A 17,177-nucleotide genomic window follows, 5' to 3' on the forward strand; every position below is an offset into this window, starting at 1 on the left:
TGTACTACTGCCCATGCTATACTTGTTCTGTGTGTAAAAAGAAGGGGAAATAATTTAAATAACTTCTGCATTTTTAGAGATAGTGTCCCCTCCCCCACATATTCACATTAACTTGAGCAGAATTTATGGCAAAAGACAATGGATTAGTGCCTCAGCTGATGTAAATCAGTGTCACTGAACAATGGAGCAAGGTTATTTACACAAGCTGAGAATCTGGCCTACTATAATTCTTCCTGAATCAAATATTTCTTCATGTGATTCACATGAGCTCACGTTCTCGCTATAAGTGTATGTATGGTGGTTTTGTCCTGGACATAATTGAGCAAAATAATTATTGTGCATGGTCTCTTACTAGGTCTGAACAGTACTGTACAAAACATAAAACAACGCACACTGCTACAAATGCAAAATCAAAACAGATAAAGGAGACTTTTGGAAAAGTTCTGTCAAGAAAGATCTATTTGCCAGGTGACTTCTCTGAGCCCATAGCAGGCTATAAAGATTCAGGGAGAAAATGTGTAAAAGGAATTAACATAAGTGACACCAAAAAAGTGTTTGATAATTGTTCTCAGTAAGCTGGTCTGATGCAAAATGAACAAATGAGATTCTTTGACAAAGCATTAGCACATGCAATTGCACACATATGCCTACTTGCTCTTTGTTGCTAAAAGCACTATGTGTTTTCCATTATGCTTCCATCAATTTTAAGGACACACACACAAAGATTGTTTTACCTGGCCAGAAAATGGAAAATTAAATGCATCCCAAATAAATAACCCCTTTAGAGGGAATATCAAGGGTGGGATTAAAAAACCCTCACAAAACCAAGGGATTTAATTCTGAGTTCAGACTGCATAGATATCCTTGTCTCCATTGTGATGTGTTTGTGCATTACAATATATATTGGTCCAAATATTGTTCAGTGGCAATTGTGTAATCCCATTGATGTCAATAAGCAACATTTATTTCTTCTCCTTCTTTCAGCCCCAGAGCCCCAAAAGATATATTCTCAGTAATAATATTTGGAAGGTAGAATATTTTGTGTACAGACACCCCTCAGTACAATGTATATTCAGCAGTGGCCCATATAATTCAGCTCAATCTTTCCCAGAACACTTTGGGACAGATCCTGAGCTGGTGTAAGTGGATGCAACTCCATTGACTTCCATGGAGTTACAGTGACTTCCAGCAGCTGAGGAGATAGCTCATTTTGACGCTGGTACAGACACCACCCCCTCCCCTGCAGTACAATACATCTTGTGATAGGATGGAATGTGTTTCAGATACAGCCAGATCAGTATTCAGGGCCAATTTCCCCCCCTGTTCAGCTCTGTATGAGCTAGATATTCACAGCCTTTGCTAAGATATGCAGTAAAACCCCCTCCCTTAATCTGGGCACGGACAAGCAATGGAGTGCAACTTCAGCTGTGGGGACTCCAGTAGAGGTTACTGACCTGTTACTCCCCTCTGCAAGCAATTGATATGGGAGGGGTTGGAGATGGATGAGGAGTAGAAGGAGCCCTTGCCCTAGACCCTTTGCTTGCCAGGCAGAGGAGCTGGCCAAGTGCACAGGGGAAATAAAGTGCTCCAGAAAAAGGGACAAAGACACATCCTCGCTCAGAGTAAGTGGGCAGCACTGTGAATTTAGGTTGAATTTTAATCAGCTAAGACCATTTCATTGACTCACCTATTCTATCTACTTAGCAGTTGTTGTCTATAACCCTGGAAGTGGGCCTGTTCCTCCAGTCACTCTGTACGTTTGATATTCTGTGTATGGATGATTCTGAAAGTCATTGTGCCTCTCAGCCCCAATTATACCCCATGCAAGAGTTTACAGTAAAATGTATTAGCCATTAAGGAGATTGACAGAGAGCTCAATAACCTGCTGCTAAAAAGGGGCTAGATTTGTCACTTTGCAGTCTGCCCTGAGTGAAGGACAGCAGGGACCCATACTGCACTAGGAGTGGACCAGGAAGGGAATCGTGACTATACTGTAGGGCAAAAATTAATCTGCTACTGGTACATAATCTATTCCAATACAAGATTGCTCCCAGCTCTACACTGGTTCAGCTGCACAAGCCAGTGTGTTGGGGGCAGACCCAAGGCTTTGCCCATTGCCCTGCATGACAGAGGAATTTGCAGCCCTGTAAAGGATGCTCTTCTTCCTGTGGTGGAGTCTGTTGGGTGCATAGCCCGTCCAGGAGTAGAAGAGGTCACTGTGCCCCTCTTACTGTCCACCTCAAGTGCACAGGCCACAGCCCAATCCTGCCCTAAACTGGAAAAGAAAAGTTATAGCAGAAGTGACTTGCTGAACAACTGCACTATTGCAAAAACTATTTGTCATCAGCTGGCTAGTGAAATAAAAGTTTGGAAACAATTTGGCAATTCCCACAAAGTCAGTGTCTTTGTAATTTTCTCAAACCGCTACTGTCTCCTGAGGATTGTTGTTATCCTGCTGCTGTTCAATCCAGTCTTGGAATTGGCGTGTCCCGGGTGACAGGGAGCTCCATGAATCAAAGCTTGAGACTTAATGTTGAGATATCTAACTAGCACTGAACTGTCACAGGCCTGTTATGGTTTGGGCAAAACCTCATTGGAGCTGGTGGGTATAAATAGGATTGCAAAGAAATACCTGATTCCAACATCAGTTTATTCTCCTAACTGAAACAACCCAAATTTTGGCTAACTGCTCAGGTCAAAAAGGGATAATACGCCCAATCCTACTCCCATTGAAATTGAGACTCAGGATGAAAAGCCCTATATATAAAGTACCAAGTAATAATATTTTATTAACTAAGCCTCTTGAGGTTTGCTCAACACTAACTAGCTTCTTATATGGGGAACTTTTGATGCATTTTATCAAAGCTCCAGCCTTGCTTACACTGTAATAAATCAATAATGACTTCAGTGAAGTTACTAGAATGTAAAAAGCAACAGAGGGTCCTGTGGCACCTTTAAGACTAACAGAAGTATTGGGAGCATAAGCTTTCGTGGATAAGAACCTCACTTCTTCAGATGCAAGTAATGGAAATCTCCAGAGACAGGTATAAATCGGTATGGAGATAACGAGGTTAGTTCAATCAGGGAGGGTGAGGTGCTCTGCTAGCAGTTGAGGTGTGAACACCAAGGGAGGAGAAACTGCTTCTGTAGTTGGATAGCCATTCACAGTCTTTGTTTAATCCTGATCTGATGGTGTCAAATTTGCAAATGAACTGGAGCTCAGCAGTTTCTATTTGGAGTCTGGTCCTGAAGTTTTTTTGCTGTAAGATGGCTACCTTTACATCTGCTATTGTGTGGCCAGGGAGGTTGAAGTGTTCTCCTACAGGTTTTTGTATATTACCATTCCTGATATCTGACTTGTGTCCATTTATCCTCTTGCGTAGTGACTGTCCAGTTTGGCCAATGTACATAGCAGAGGGGCATTGCTGGCATATGATGGCATATATAATATTGGTGGACGTGCAGGTGAATGAGCCGGCGATGTTGTAGCTGATCTGGTTAGGTCCTGTGATGGTGTTGCTGGTGTAGACATGTGGGCAGAGTTGGCATCGAGGTTTATTGCATGGGTTGGTTCCTGAGTTAGAGTTGTTATGGTGCGGTGCGTGGTTGCTGGTGAGAATATGCTTAAGGTTGGCAGGTTGTCTGTGGGCGAGGACTGGCCTGCCTTCCAAGGTCTGTGAAAGTGAGGGATCATTGTCCAGGATGGGTTGTAGATCACTGATGATACGTTGGAGAGGTTTAAGCTGAGGACTATAGGTGATGGCCAGTGGAGTTCTGTTGGTTTCTCTTTTGGGCCTGTCTCGTAGCAGGAGGCTTCTGGGTACATGTCTGACTCTGTTGATTTGTTTCTTTATTTCCTTGTGTGGGAATCGTAGTTTTGAGAATGCTTGGTGAAGATCTTGTAGGTGTTGGTCTCTGTCTGAGGGGTTGGAGCTGATGCGATTGTACCTCAGTGCTTGGCTGTAGACGATGGATCGTGTGGTGTGACCGGGGTGAAAGCTGGAGGCATGAAGGTAGGCGTAGCGGTCAGTGGGTTTTCGGTATAGGGTAGTGTTAATGTGGCCATCGCTTATTTGTACGGTGGTGTCTAGGAAGTGGACCTCCCGTGTAGATTGGTCCAGGCTGAGGTTGATGGTGGGGTGGAAGCTGTTGAAATCATGGTGGAATTCTTCCAGGGTCTCCTTCCCATGGGTCCAGATGATGAAGATGTCATCAATATAGCGTAGGTAGAGAAGGGGCATGAGTGGACGAGAGCTGAGGAAGTGTTGTTCCAGGTCAGCCATAAAAATGTTGGCATATTGTGGGGCCATGTGGGTGCCCATAGCGGTGCCACTGGTCTGGAGATATATATTGTCACCAAATTTGAAATAATTGTGCGTGCAGACTACTTCCCTGCAGCCTCTTTCTGTTGCCAGCTTCCTGTCTTTATAAACCCAGCCCAGCTCCTCCCCCAGAGGGATTTCATCAGCAAATTAGGCCTTAGCATGCCCCTGCTTTCCTCCAGGTGTAGCCTATAGGTTTATTGGCCAAATTTATCCTGTCAGGCCTGGGCCTATTGGGTGGAATCCCATCACAAAGTGAGATCAGCATGAAGTCACTAAATCACTGTCCTGGCATGCACTGGGTTTAATTTAAAATTTTGATCCAGATTATCTTTTTCTACAGACAATCCAGTGAGAGGACCATCAGCTCCATTGTCACAGCAGTCACTAATTAGCATCTTTGTTGTGTCAGTTGAGAGGCCCAGGGCTGAATGGGTCATGGAAATTGAAACCAGCCTTTCACCGCTGGAAGTGCAAATTCAAGACAGAGATACATCAACGGCAACATTGCCACCTATCATGGTAATTCTGCTTTTGTCACGTATTAACCCTATGCTTCTGAATCTTGGGAATGCTGGTTATAGAACATTCATTAGTCCTGAAATAATTTGTGTCCTTTGACACAACATAGTGGTGTTTTGATACAGCATTCATTTATGCCATAACAACCTATTGTGACATAACAACATATTGTGATAGTTGAGTTTATCCTATTGGACAATGAGAAAAAAGTGTCAATTTTAGCTGGTTTAGAGAGCAGTTTATAGGAAGTTGTATTGTGCTGACCTATTCTGTGGATAAACTGAGGACTTCAATTTTCTAGAAGTATCTATTGCAAGCATTCAAAATTCACTTTAATCCCACCTAAGCATCCAAAAATCATGTTTCAGTTTTCTACACAGTGGGTACTATGAAAAACAGCAGTAATATATGCAGAAATCTAATATCCCTGGCAAAATTCCAACTTAGGTAATCACTTTCTGCCTACCGAAAAATCTACTTATAATTCATCTGGAGACATTAGAATATTCTTAATTTCTCCATCTAGAAACTATGTTATAATGTTAGAGGTGCAGAATGATTGATGTTTTCTCAACCCTCCACTGACTCCATTTAAGTGATGCAACAGAGAAGTGATACTTTCAATATAATCTAGAATGTGTTTTGGGGTCTGTAGAGCTATGTTTGTAGAAGATTATAATTTAGAGACACTCCCTCATAAGCGACAGCATTATGAACATAGGAATTTGGAGATGTGCCCCGTAGGTGGGGGTTAGGAATACAGCATGGATGTGTGCAGCAAATCATGACAGAAGCTCTCCAGTTTTTATGAAAAGTTTTATTCCTTTCTCATTCATATGGTGGGTTATTTAATGAATCCCAAAATTGTTACATGGTATCAGAAGTGCTGAATGAAAAGGAAAGTGCAGTCATTTTGAAGTTAACTCCAGTGTTTGCAATTGAAAGCAGACACTAAGGTAAACACTTTAAAAGCACATGGAGCACCAAGCACAGAGGCTTTTGCATGTATTTGGTGAGCACAATAGTAGCTTGACTACCTTAAGGGGGGTGGGCAAGTGGGAATTGGTGTGTTGCAACTTCCTTCCAGTCTGCAATTGTCAAGCAATGTTGCAGAGAATTAAAAAAAATTCAGACCGAGATTTGAATTGTATTTAGCAGCCATAGGGGCAGAAGAAAAAAAATGATAAAGAGAAATCGTCAATCTTTTTGCATGTTGTTGGGGAGGAAGCATTGGATGTTTATAACAACTTTAAGTTTGAAGAAGGTGAAAGCATGAAGTTAAATAAAATACTGACTAAATGTGAGGAACATTACATGCCAAAAAGGAATTACCCCTTTGTGAGAGACGCACATTTTTTACATGCATGCAAAAAACTGATGATCCCATAGAGTAATATGTCACAGAATTAAGGAAACTCAGTAAAACCTGTGACTTTGGTGAGTTGACAGAGTCTCTGGTCAGAGATAGAATCAGTTGTGGTATTAAAGACAATGTGGTAAGAGAGAGAGACTGCTCCGTGAAGGAGACTTAACTTTAGAAAATGTTCTCCAAATATGCAGGGCAGCAGAAACTGAAAACTCAAGCCAAAGAGCTGAATTCAGAAACCAGAAGCGGTTAGCAATGTAATAAGTATTAAAGAATATAGCCAGAATAGGTCAAATCAGAAAGTGGAACCACTCAGTATGAAAATCACTGCTAGAAGGAAAATTGGGTACAAATGGTTATGTGGAAGGTGTGGATCACAGCATGGACCCAAACACTGTGTTGCTTTTGGAAACTCTGTCATAAATGTGGGGGAAATAATCACGTTGCAAAATGCTGCAGATCCCAAATGCAGCAAAGTCAAGTGCATTCAGTTAAAGACAATCTGGTTTCATAGCTGGACTGGGGTCTACCAAGCCTGATGAGAGGGACTGGATACTGCCTAGGACAGTGAATGGAACAATTATTCCACTGAACTGGACAGAGGAGCTCAAGTTAATATTCTGTCTGTACAAGATTATGAGACACTGAAAATAGGACCAAAACTGGGACACAACAAAAATAAAGGTAACTGGTTATTCTGGAACAAATATATCAGTGAAGGAGAGGTGCATTGCTAGCATCAACCAGGAAAACACCATGTACAGGCTCCAGTTCATTGTAGTGCCAAAGGAGGTGACACCAATTTTAGGTCTGGCTCCATGTGAGAAACTCAATCTGGTAAAACGGTGCTCTCAATACAAGATCATCCTGAACCTGGCGATGAGGCACTCTTTTGGGAATATCATGACCGGTTTCAAGGGTTGGGTTGCTTGCAGTGTGAACATACAACCTGGATAAACAAGCAAGTCCCTCCAGTTATCCATCCATGTAGAAAAGTGCCATTTACACTCCGTGTTAAACTCAAGGCTGAGCTTGCATGGATGGAAGCAATGCAAGCAATACAAACAATTGATAAGCCAACAGAATGGGTGAGCTCTCTCATCATTGTGGGAAAAAAGTAATGACCAGCTACACATATGCTTAGTTCCCAGAGACCTCAACAAGGCTATAAAAAGAGAACATTTCTGAATATCTACCAGAGAAGAGATTATGGCCCAGTTTGCAAATGCTCAATATTTCAGTAAATTGGATACATCCTCAGGTTTTTGGCAGCCAAAATTAACTGAAGAAAGCTCAGAACTATGCACATTTAATACCCCCATTTGGAAGATACAGATTCTTATGCTTACTCTCTGGCATAGCTAACACACCTGAAATGTACCACAAAACCATACATATGATCTATGAACATATTAATGATGTTGATACCTCAGTGGATGACATCATCTGGGGCTCAGTGAAAAAGGAGCAAGATCGTAGACTTTGGGAAGTCCTGGATAAAACTAGAGCTGCAAACCTCAAACTAATAGGGGGAAATATGTTCTAGGGGTTACAGAACTGATTTTTGTTGGGGACATTATTTCCAATGAACGTGTAAAACCTGATAAGAGGAAGATTTCAGTCATTGAAATGATGCACGTCCTCAGTCAAAGAAAGATGTCCATTGGTTTCTGGTATGATGTGATGCTCCATATTCTTTATAGAAATATGCTTATGCTATGCATATGGCCTAACTAAGATATATTTTATGTAAGATGGCTCATGTAAGATATCACTGGAAAGGTTATAATTTACTGAATGTGATTGTCTAATTTGTATGCATGTATCTTTTCTGTATCTGGAGTTAGGAATATTAACTATGTAACAATTACAACTGATTATACTTGGAGATGCTCATCAGACAGGAATGAGCCATTAGGAAAAAGACAATGAGAAGATGTGGATCCTGCATCTTCTGGGAGTTCCTTTCTGTAAATATTGCAAATAAACCTGGTTTCATGGTTGCTTTGACACTGCAAGGTCAGATGATAATGTCACCTGGTAAAAAATACCACCTTGGACACTGTTGGTACTTTTCTACTGGAAACAAAGGAGTCTAGTCTATAAAAGAAATAACTGGAATTCTAAGCTACACACACTCTGCAACTTGCTTAAAACAACATTTAGGGTGAGAAATTACATTTTGTATTCTGTTTTTTGAGTGTATTAAGCCTAGTTTGCATGTTTTGTTTTATTTGCTCTGTAATCTGCTTTGTTCTGTTTGCTCTCCCTTATAATCACTTAAAATCTACCTTTTATAGTTAACAAACTTGGTTTTGTTTGTTATAAAATCCAGTTTGTGCAATTTATAAGTGGGGGGAGGAGAGGAAGTGGTTGTGCATATCTTCCTCCACATTGAGCGAGGGGGCAAATTTATGAGCTTAAGTTATATATATTTCTCTACAGCACAAGACAATATTATTTTGGGTGTACTTTCCAGAGGGGAGCTGCACTTGAGTGCTGGGCAATTTCCTAGCTGAATCTTCCCATAGAGAGCTGCTTGCAGACTGTGCGATTCTACAGCTGGTACGTCCCTACCTGTGGGTGTGTGCTGCCAGAGGCCAGAGAGCTTTATTCAGCAAAACAGGGAAAGGGAGACCAGGCTAGTAGAGCAGGTGGGCTCAGAGAAATCCCATACATCAAGTGGCATCCTGGAAAGGGGGGGGGGGGGGTTTCACCCCATCACAGTGGCGTAGTCGGCAGGATAACATGTACAGCTTTTTGCTCTTAAACACTGATGGTGATTTTAAGTGAGTTTTAAGTGTGGTGGCTAGAGAACAGACAAAGTGGTTACTAGTTTGTTATTTTCTGTTTGCTTGTTTTGGGTAAGGGAAGTAGGGACAGGAAAAGCAGGAAAATGAGGAAAGTGAAGCTACCAAAAAGCTGGAGCTCTACCGTACAAGTAGAGGAGAGTGAAAAGATGCACCAGAGACAGACAGAATTAAAACAGATGGCAATTGATGAGCAAAAGAGAGCCACGGAACTGAGGCAGCTAGAGGCTGAAGAAGCCCAAGAATGGAGAAAACTAGAGGCTGATTGAAAATTGAAGCCCAGAAGTTAGCCCTGGAACTGACAGACAAAGAACTGGAGGAAAAAGAAAAAGAGAAGACGCATTAACTGGCTGTAACAGAGTGAAATAGACAGAACCCCACACCAGGGGCTCCATCTCTCCAAAAATCCACAAATGGGAGCGGTCATTCTCAGCATACAGTGAGTCTGGGGACATTGCTGAATATTTCATCACCTTTGAGAGGCTGTGTATTCTCCATGTGATTCCTGAGGATCAAAAGAGGACCACTTTGCAAACAAAGTTGCCTGGGAGAGCTCTGGATATATTCAATAGGAGGTCAATTGATGATGCTTCCAATTATGGTAAATTTAAGGAATTGGTTTTAAAACAGTTTTGGATTACACCTGAAATGTATAGAGTAAAATTTAGAAGCCTTAAGAGAGGGGCTGGATTAAGTAATGTGGCTTATGTGAACCAAATGAGAGATCTACTGGATAAGTGGGTCAGGGGAAAAGGTATTACAAGCTTTGAAGCAATGTGTGATGTGTTTGCTCAGGAATATGTTCCTGAATATGTCTGAGGATGATGTAAAACAGTATTTATGGGATAAAAAGGTAGAAGATGGTTGAAGAACTTGCAACTTTTGCAGATACATTTGAACAATCCCAAGCATCTATTAGGAATAAATCACAGGCAGAGGGGTTTAAGTTCGGTGAGACGCAAGGTCCCCGTTTTACCCCTGGGGAGAAGGAGGGTGGATAGGAGGCTGAACGCTCACTTCCCCAGGTTCACTCCTCCAGTCCTCATCCCAATCTCCTGTAAAAGCAGAACAGCCCATAAGGTGCTGCTATTGTAATTCCACTGAGCACCTGAGGAATAAATGCCCTGTACTGAGTAGGAACAGGCAACAGGCAACTCATAGAAATGCTGCTACCCAGAGCACAGAAGCTCCTCAGGCAGGCCATTGCCACTTATCTTACAGGGTTTGTAAAGTGTGCCACTGCACAGCCTGGCAAGAAGCACTTAAAGGCGATCAGAGTAAATGGCAAAGGGCTCCCTGCATGGAGAGATACTGGTGCAGAAACTTCTGTGGTCAGGAGAGACCTGGTTCCGGAGAAAGACATACTTCCAGGACAGATGGTAGAACTTTTGTTACTAGGAGGTCACAAAATCCTTGTGCCTTTGACTAAAGTGCACAGGGAAGCTGAGGATTTGCAAGCTGAATTAACCATTGCGGCTGTCCCTCATAATCCTACACAAATTCTTTGGGGTAATGACTTTTTTTAATGTGATTCTGGCTGTCCAGGGGTCTGTCAGCAGCAAGGAGGAATCTTGTGCTGAAGCCCCAGTGGGAAAGAGTAAGCTACAAAAACTGCTGAGGAAATGGAAGAGTGTCTCTTTATTTCCTCTGCAGCTGTGCAAAGTAGTTTGCTACGATGGGTGGGGATGGTTGAGAACTGCTCCTGTCCCGGGGCTATTACTCTGGGGGATGGGAATTCTTTGCCTGCCAGTTTGCTGTCCAGGTTGCTGGCTGGCAGGAAGTTGCAGTTAAGCAAGGAACAGAACTCGCTCTAAAATGCATAGAAAAATGTGTCCTGGAGGAAAGCCCAAAGAAAAGTCCTGTGGTGGGTGTGGATTCCATGAGCTCTGTAACTGGAGGCAAACCCAATTCAAAGAGGGAGGAGGGTACAATGCTTACCCATGAAGGGTCTGCTCTGGCTGTTAGCTGTGAGCCCACAGCTGAACGGGGGCAGATTCCTCTCTAGGGAGCACAGAGGTGTGTGCCTTAGAGGGGGGCCTAGAGAAGGAAGCTAAGAAGGAATGTGGGGGGAGTACAGGAATGTCTCCCCACTAATTACAGGGAAGGGTTTGCCCAGGATGATTTTACTGGAATGGCATCTGTGCTCTCAGGCACCCAACCTGTGGCTCAGGTTTTAAGAGGAAACTGTGTAATTGTTCTCCCAAAAGGGAGCAACCATACAGCTGACCTCTTTGCAACAGAGAGAGGTGCCCCAATCCAGGTTCCACTTTTGCAAAATATTGTTCCTGCTGTACTTGTGAAAACTAACTCTTTCTCTTTAAGGCAGGATAAAAGCCTTTCCAATAGCCCTGTTGTCAGTGAATATGCTAATGACCCACCTGAGAAACGGGAGGAGGCAGCCATTTCTCAGGCAGGTAAACCTCTCCTAGCAGCAACTCATGGAGCACTGAGTAATGGGAGTGAGCAACACGAAGGAAGGGAAGATATAGAGATATGTTTGTAGTAGATATAGAGATATATTTGTAGAAAATTAGAATTTAGAGATGCTCCCTCATAAGGGACAGTGTTATGAACAGAGCATTTTGGAGATGTGCCCTGGAGGCGGGAATATACCGCATGGCTTTGTGCAGCAGCTCACTACAGAAGTTCTCCAGTTCGTTTTATTAAAAGTTTTTTATTTCTTTCTCATTCATTTGGTTTGTTATTTAATGAAGCTCAAGATCGTTACAGGGTCCTTCCTGGGTGATTCTCTATAAATCATGAAAGGAAACTGTTGAGTTTAAAAAAAGTGGGCTGGATCCTTTGTTCTAGACACCGGACTGGAGGTGGCTGGGAAAGGTGCCTTAATACCACTTTTTTTGCATTCCTCTGATCAGCCTGTGAGGTAACTTACAGCAGCCACAAGGTTGTATTGCTTATGGCCCCCAGGAATCCCCAAGGCGTGGGTTTTCTCTGACCGTGCTTCCTTCCCCTAGTAATTCCCCAGCTGCTGTGCCCACTCCAGGGCACCTGGGGAGTCCATCAAACAATCCTCATGAAACCAGTGAAATGGGCTCCGAGGCTTCTTTGTGCCACTGGAGTGGAGCAACAGAACAGCGACAGGATTGGGGTCAATCTTAGATGATTAAAATTGAAAGATTTTTTTTTTAAATCTCCTTTACTTTTTACCATTTTGTTTAGTTTTTGCAGTTCTTTCAGTCTGAACAATGAAAACAGACTGATCAGTTTCTGAGGAGGAGGGACTTAAACTGGGAATCTCCCTTGTTCTGCCCCCCAGCTATTTTGTTTTGTGCGCCACTTGTGACTTACACAACCAAACAGCTCTGTTTCCCTTGAACTAGGTGCCTCCCTGTAGCCTCGACTTAGATGCCTATCTCAGTGAGAGGGGCTGATGTAGGGTTACCATATTTAAAAAATAAAAAAAAGAGGACACTCCACAGGCCCCGGCCCCACCCCAACTCCACTCATTCCCCGCCCCTTCCCCAAAGTCCCTGCCCTAACTCCCCCTCCTTCCTCCCAGCCACGTGAAAAGGGTTGCCTGAGCGCTACCAGCTTCACGGTTTGCCGGGCAGCCTCCAGACCCTGCGCCCCCGGCCGGCGCTTCCCCAGCGCAGCTGGAGCCCGGGAGGGGAAGCGCCCAGCCCGGGGCGCAGGGTCTGGAGGCTGCCCAGCAAACCGTGAAGCCGGTAGCACTTGGGCTTCTGGCAGCCCCCATCCCTCCGGATCCTGCGCCCCCGGCTGGGCACTTCCCCTCCCGGGCTCCGGCTCCTCTGCTCCTCCCCTGACTCTTCGGCTCTGTTTAAGAGCCGAGCTGGCCAAGCGCTCTGGCTTTGGGCAGCCCCCTTGCCTCCGGACTCTGCGCCCCCGGAGCAGAGCAGCTGGAGCCCGGGAGGGGAAGTGTCCGGCCAGTATTTTTCCCGGACATGTTTGGCTTTTTGGCAATTCCCCCCGGACGGGGGTTTGAGTACCAAAAAGCCGGACATGTCCGGGAAAAAACGGACGTATGGTAACCCTAGCTGATGGCTTAGCAGATATCCATCCAGTGGGCACCTTCCATTGGCTAGCTGAGGCAGCTCCCCACCTGGTGTGTAGGCTTTATGGATTGCAGACTAAGGGACCTATCTCTCCCCATTTATTGTATAGGAAACCTAGACACCTAACTCAAGCTTTGTGGATTGCAGTGTGTTCCTATGGTTTTCTAGGCACTGCAATGCCTAAGTGTCTGCTTTGTTTTGCTTTCTGCCTCGTATGCATTATCACGATGTGGCAGCGTTTTGGCCTGCAAGCACTATATATTTAAACTTTTTTAAAAAGGTCTTTTCATTGGATTAAAAAAAAAAAAAAAGGAAACATGTTTTATAATCTCAGTGTGTGTAACACCTGTTTTATTAACAATTTGGCCTAAACTGACTTTCCAATGGCCTTCAATGTTCTGAAATATCTTCCCAGAACTCTCACACTCCAACTAAAAGTAACTGCTCAGTTGGAGGAATGTTGCAGACAGCTGTGGTTGATACCCCCAATGTAATTTGGGTCCTTTGGGGCCTATAATATATCTATCCATGAATGCTACTGTCAGCTGCAAAGATAACATTAGACCACATGCATTTTTTTCCGAACTGAGACAATGACTGCAGAATGTACACTCTGCGAGCCACTAAACAAGGCAAACAGCATCCCAAACATGCATACATACAGAGAAGGTTCATCCTCCCATCCTCCACAATCACACACAGCACCGCTGATGCCCCCCCCCCCCCCACGCACACATTTTGCAATGAAATTGGGCATTCCTGGAGAGAATAGCAATTGAAAGGTAGGAATGTGAGTGCTGTGGCAAGGAGAAAGAAGATCCTTTGGTTCTTGTATCTGGAAATGTTCTGCACTAACCAAGCTGAAGCTGCCTTCTGAATTGTTGCTCAATCAAGACTACAAGGGTCACGTACTATAGGGAAATGATTCACAGATGTTTTCATGTGGTGGACTGCTTCTTACGATAGCCATGTTCTTCCGGATACCTGCCTGTCCAGGCTCTTGAGCTCAGTTCCAGACATTCCTTACAGCAACTATAGAGCTTGCTAGAAGTGAGCAAACTATTTGTAGTGAATATTTCTTTCTCAGTTTAGCTCTTTTTCAGTTTTCAAATGATTAGTAAACAGGCTTTGATTTTTATTAATGTATTCATTACTCATAATTGAACAGATAAACAGTTTGTGAACTGTCTTCATTCTGTCTTCTACAATTTGCTGTTCATTATTTGCAGTGTGTGATTGTTCACTTAAATCAGAGTATTGTTTCTGCTCCGTGGTCGGATGAGTGAAACTTTATAAACCAGCTGAGAAGTGCCAATAGAAAATATCCATATTCATCTGTAAATATCATAAGGCGAGAGGTTCTCTAAACAGCTGCATGAATGAATGTTTGTTGAAAAGCGAATAAGGGCACAAACGTGGTCCAACTGAATGCCTATTAGGGATCAGAAGAGACATTTGTGAATATTATTGTTTATTTCTGTATTACTGTAGCGTCTAGAACAGGGATAGGCAACCTATGGCACGCGTGCCGAAGGCGGCACGCGAGCTGATTTTCAGTGGCACTCACACCGCCTGGGTCCTGGCCACTGGTCCGAGGGGCTCTGCATTTTAATTTAATTTTAAATGAAGCTTCTTAAACATTTTAAAAACCTTATTTACTTTACATACAACAATAGTTTAGTTATATATTATAGACTTATAGAAAGAAACCTTTTAAAAATGTTAATGTATTACTGGCATGTGAAACCTTAAATTAGAGTGAATAAATGAAGACTCAGCACACCACTTCTGAAAGGTTGCTGATCCCTGGTCTAGAAACTCTAGGCATAGGCCAGGTCTCCATTGTGCTAGGTGCTGTACAAACAGATGGTCCTTGCCACAAAGGGCTTACAATCTACATAATACCGTTTTGCAGTATTCACTTGCTCTGCTGTGTGGCGACATGGAAAATGAATAGGACAGACTGAAGGAGGTAAGATGAATTATGAACATGCTTTAATGTTTTTAGTGCAACTTCTTGGTGATGTTCCCTCATTTTGTATTGGTATTTCCTGTCTGACTGGCTTTACATTTATTTGTACTGAACTTTGCCTTCATTGTGTGCATGCCTCACTGTTCTCATCTCTACTGGGCTCTTTGCAGTTTGGTTCTGTCCTCCAGGACTGGTGATTTCTTCAGTTTCGATGTTGTTCTCAAATTTTATTGTTTTTGGAGGGAGGGATAGCTCAGTGGTTTGAGCATTGACCTCCTAAACCCAGGGTTGTGAGTTCAATCCTTGAGGGGGCCATTTAGGTATCTGGGGAAAAATCAGTACTTGGTCCTGCTAGTGAAGGCAGGGGGCTGGACTCAATGACCTTTCAAGGTCTTTTCCAGTTCTAGGAGATGGGATATCTCCAAAAAAAAAAAATTATCATGACTGAACTTACAAGAAAAGAAACCCTGAACAAATACATCAAGCATCAACATATGGAGTAGAGAGTCACTTGGCTGTTTTTGAGCTATAAACTGATCCAAAAAAGCCTCTCACTCCTCAAAAACAGGCCTGGACCAGGCTATGACTAATAAGAAGCATCACTAATTGAAGACAGATACATCAGTAATGTTTCAGAAGCAACTCCACAGAGTACCTGGATGGCAGATTGAGATCCTCTGAAATAGGGGTGTGTGAACCACAGTGAAATTACATAGTTTTCAACATCTTATGTGATAAAAGTATTTTTAACTAGAGGGAGTAGGACTGTGCACTCAAGTAAATGGAGTTGTGCCAGGGATGAATTTGGTCCATTATCAAATATTTTTGCAACAGTTTTATACTCATTTGGAATTACAGTTAGTAAATATTTTGACTTAAGATCTGAAATACTGAACCATACAGTTTTCATGATTCATATTATTTTGTAAACTATTTGTTTATTTGTTTTAAAATGTGGGAAACATTGGCTGTGTCTCCACTCCCAGACTTCTGCCAGCATAGAAAATGTTCAGTTCAAATTTAATTCTAAGAGTGCGAAAATAATTCTATGTATTTTTGTTTCTCCATTCTGGGGCGGAGGGGCGGGGCGGGGCGGGAACTCTTAGATCTGTTGGCCCAGTTCTGCAACCCTTACTTATTCCTGAGTTTCAGAGTAGCAGCCGTGTTAGTCTGTATCCGCAAAAAGAACAGGACACAAGTACTCCTGTTCTTATTCCTGAGTGACACTTACTGGCTTGAGTATTTCCATTGACTTCAAAAGGGAGTACTTGACAGAGTAGGTGCTACTCAATGTGAATGAAGATTGCAAAACTCACCCTTGGGTCTCAACTTTAACAACAGGACTGCTGATTCTGCAGTCTTTTCTCAACTGAATAGTCCCATGTTTGAGTAGTCACATTAGGGCTGCAACGGCAGTATTTTATTAGTGTAATGAGATATACATGTGTTGCAAGGTCAGTGAATCACTGAGAACATAGATCAGCTTTTAATGGTCTTTAGGCACCTAAACAGGTAGATAGGTGCCTAAATCCACCACATAGGCACCACTGGCATTTTCAAAGGTGTAGCTCAGGTGCCGCCTGCCCTCCCAAGATTTTCCTCCGTCTACATTTTCAAAGCAGCCTAAGCGCTGCTGCTATCCTGCAACTAATGAACTGCTCAGACTGTCCTAGCTCAAGCCAAAGCCCGGAGGCCCAGAAGCAGAATTCTTAAACTAGACAGGGTGGCTTATCTTGACTGCAGGACTCTATCCTGTAGGCATGCTCTGTTATCTGTCAGACCTTGCAGCACCAGGGCCAGATGCAGGCCACTGATAGGTGTTGGGGCAACACAGCATCCCCACAAAAGACAACCAGGGCTCAGGGAACTATAGGATGAGTGTGAGAGGGGAGTCAAGTTTGAGCAGGAGGTGGAGATCAATATGGGAGTGGAGGGGTTGGCTGCTAGGGCATGAGCTACCTAAGTGACTTACCTAGTTTAGGCTGGTTTGTGGCTGAGGATCACGAGAAGGGGGAGGTTCCTATCTCTGGTCCATTAGACAGGCTCACTAGGCCTAAGCCCCTTTCCTCTTCTCACCCCTTTCCATGGCATTTCACTCCTGGCTAGCTTGCACAGCTCTCAGCTCATCTGGCTGACTTCTGAGGAGGATCC

This window comes from Trachemys scripta, chromosome 1 (genome assembly GCF_013100865.1).
Source record: "Trachemys scripta elegans isolate TJP31775 chromosome 1, CAS_Tse_1.0, whole genome shotgun sequence".
Classification (NCBI taxonomy): domain Eukaryota; kingdom Metazoa; phylum Chordata; order Testudines; family Emydidae; genus Trachemys; species Trachemys scripta.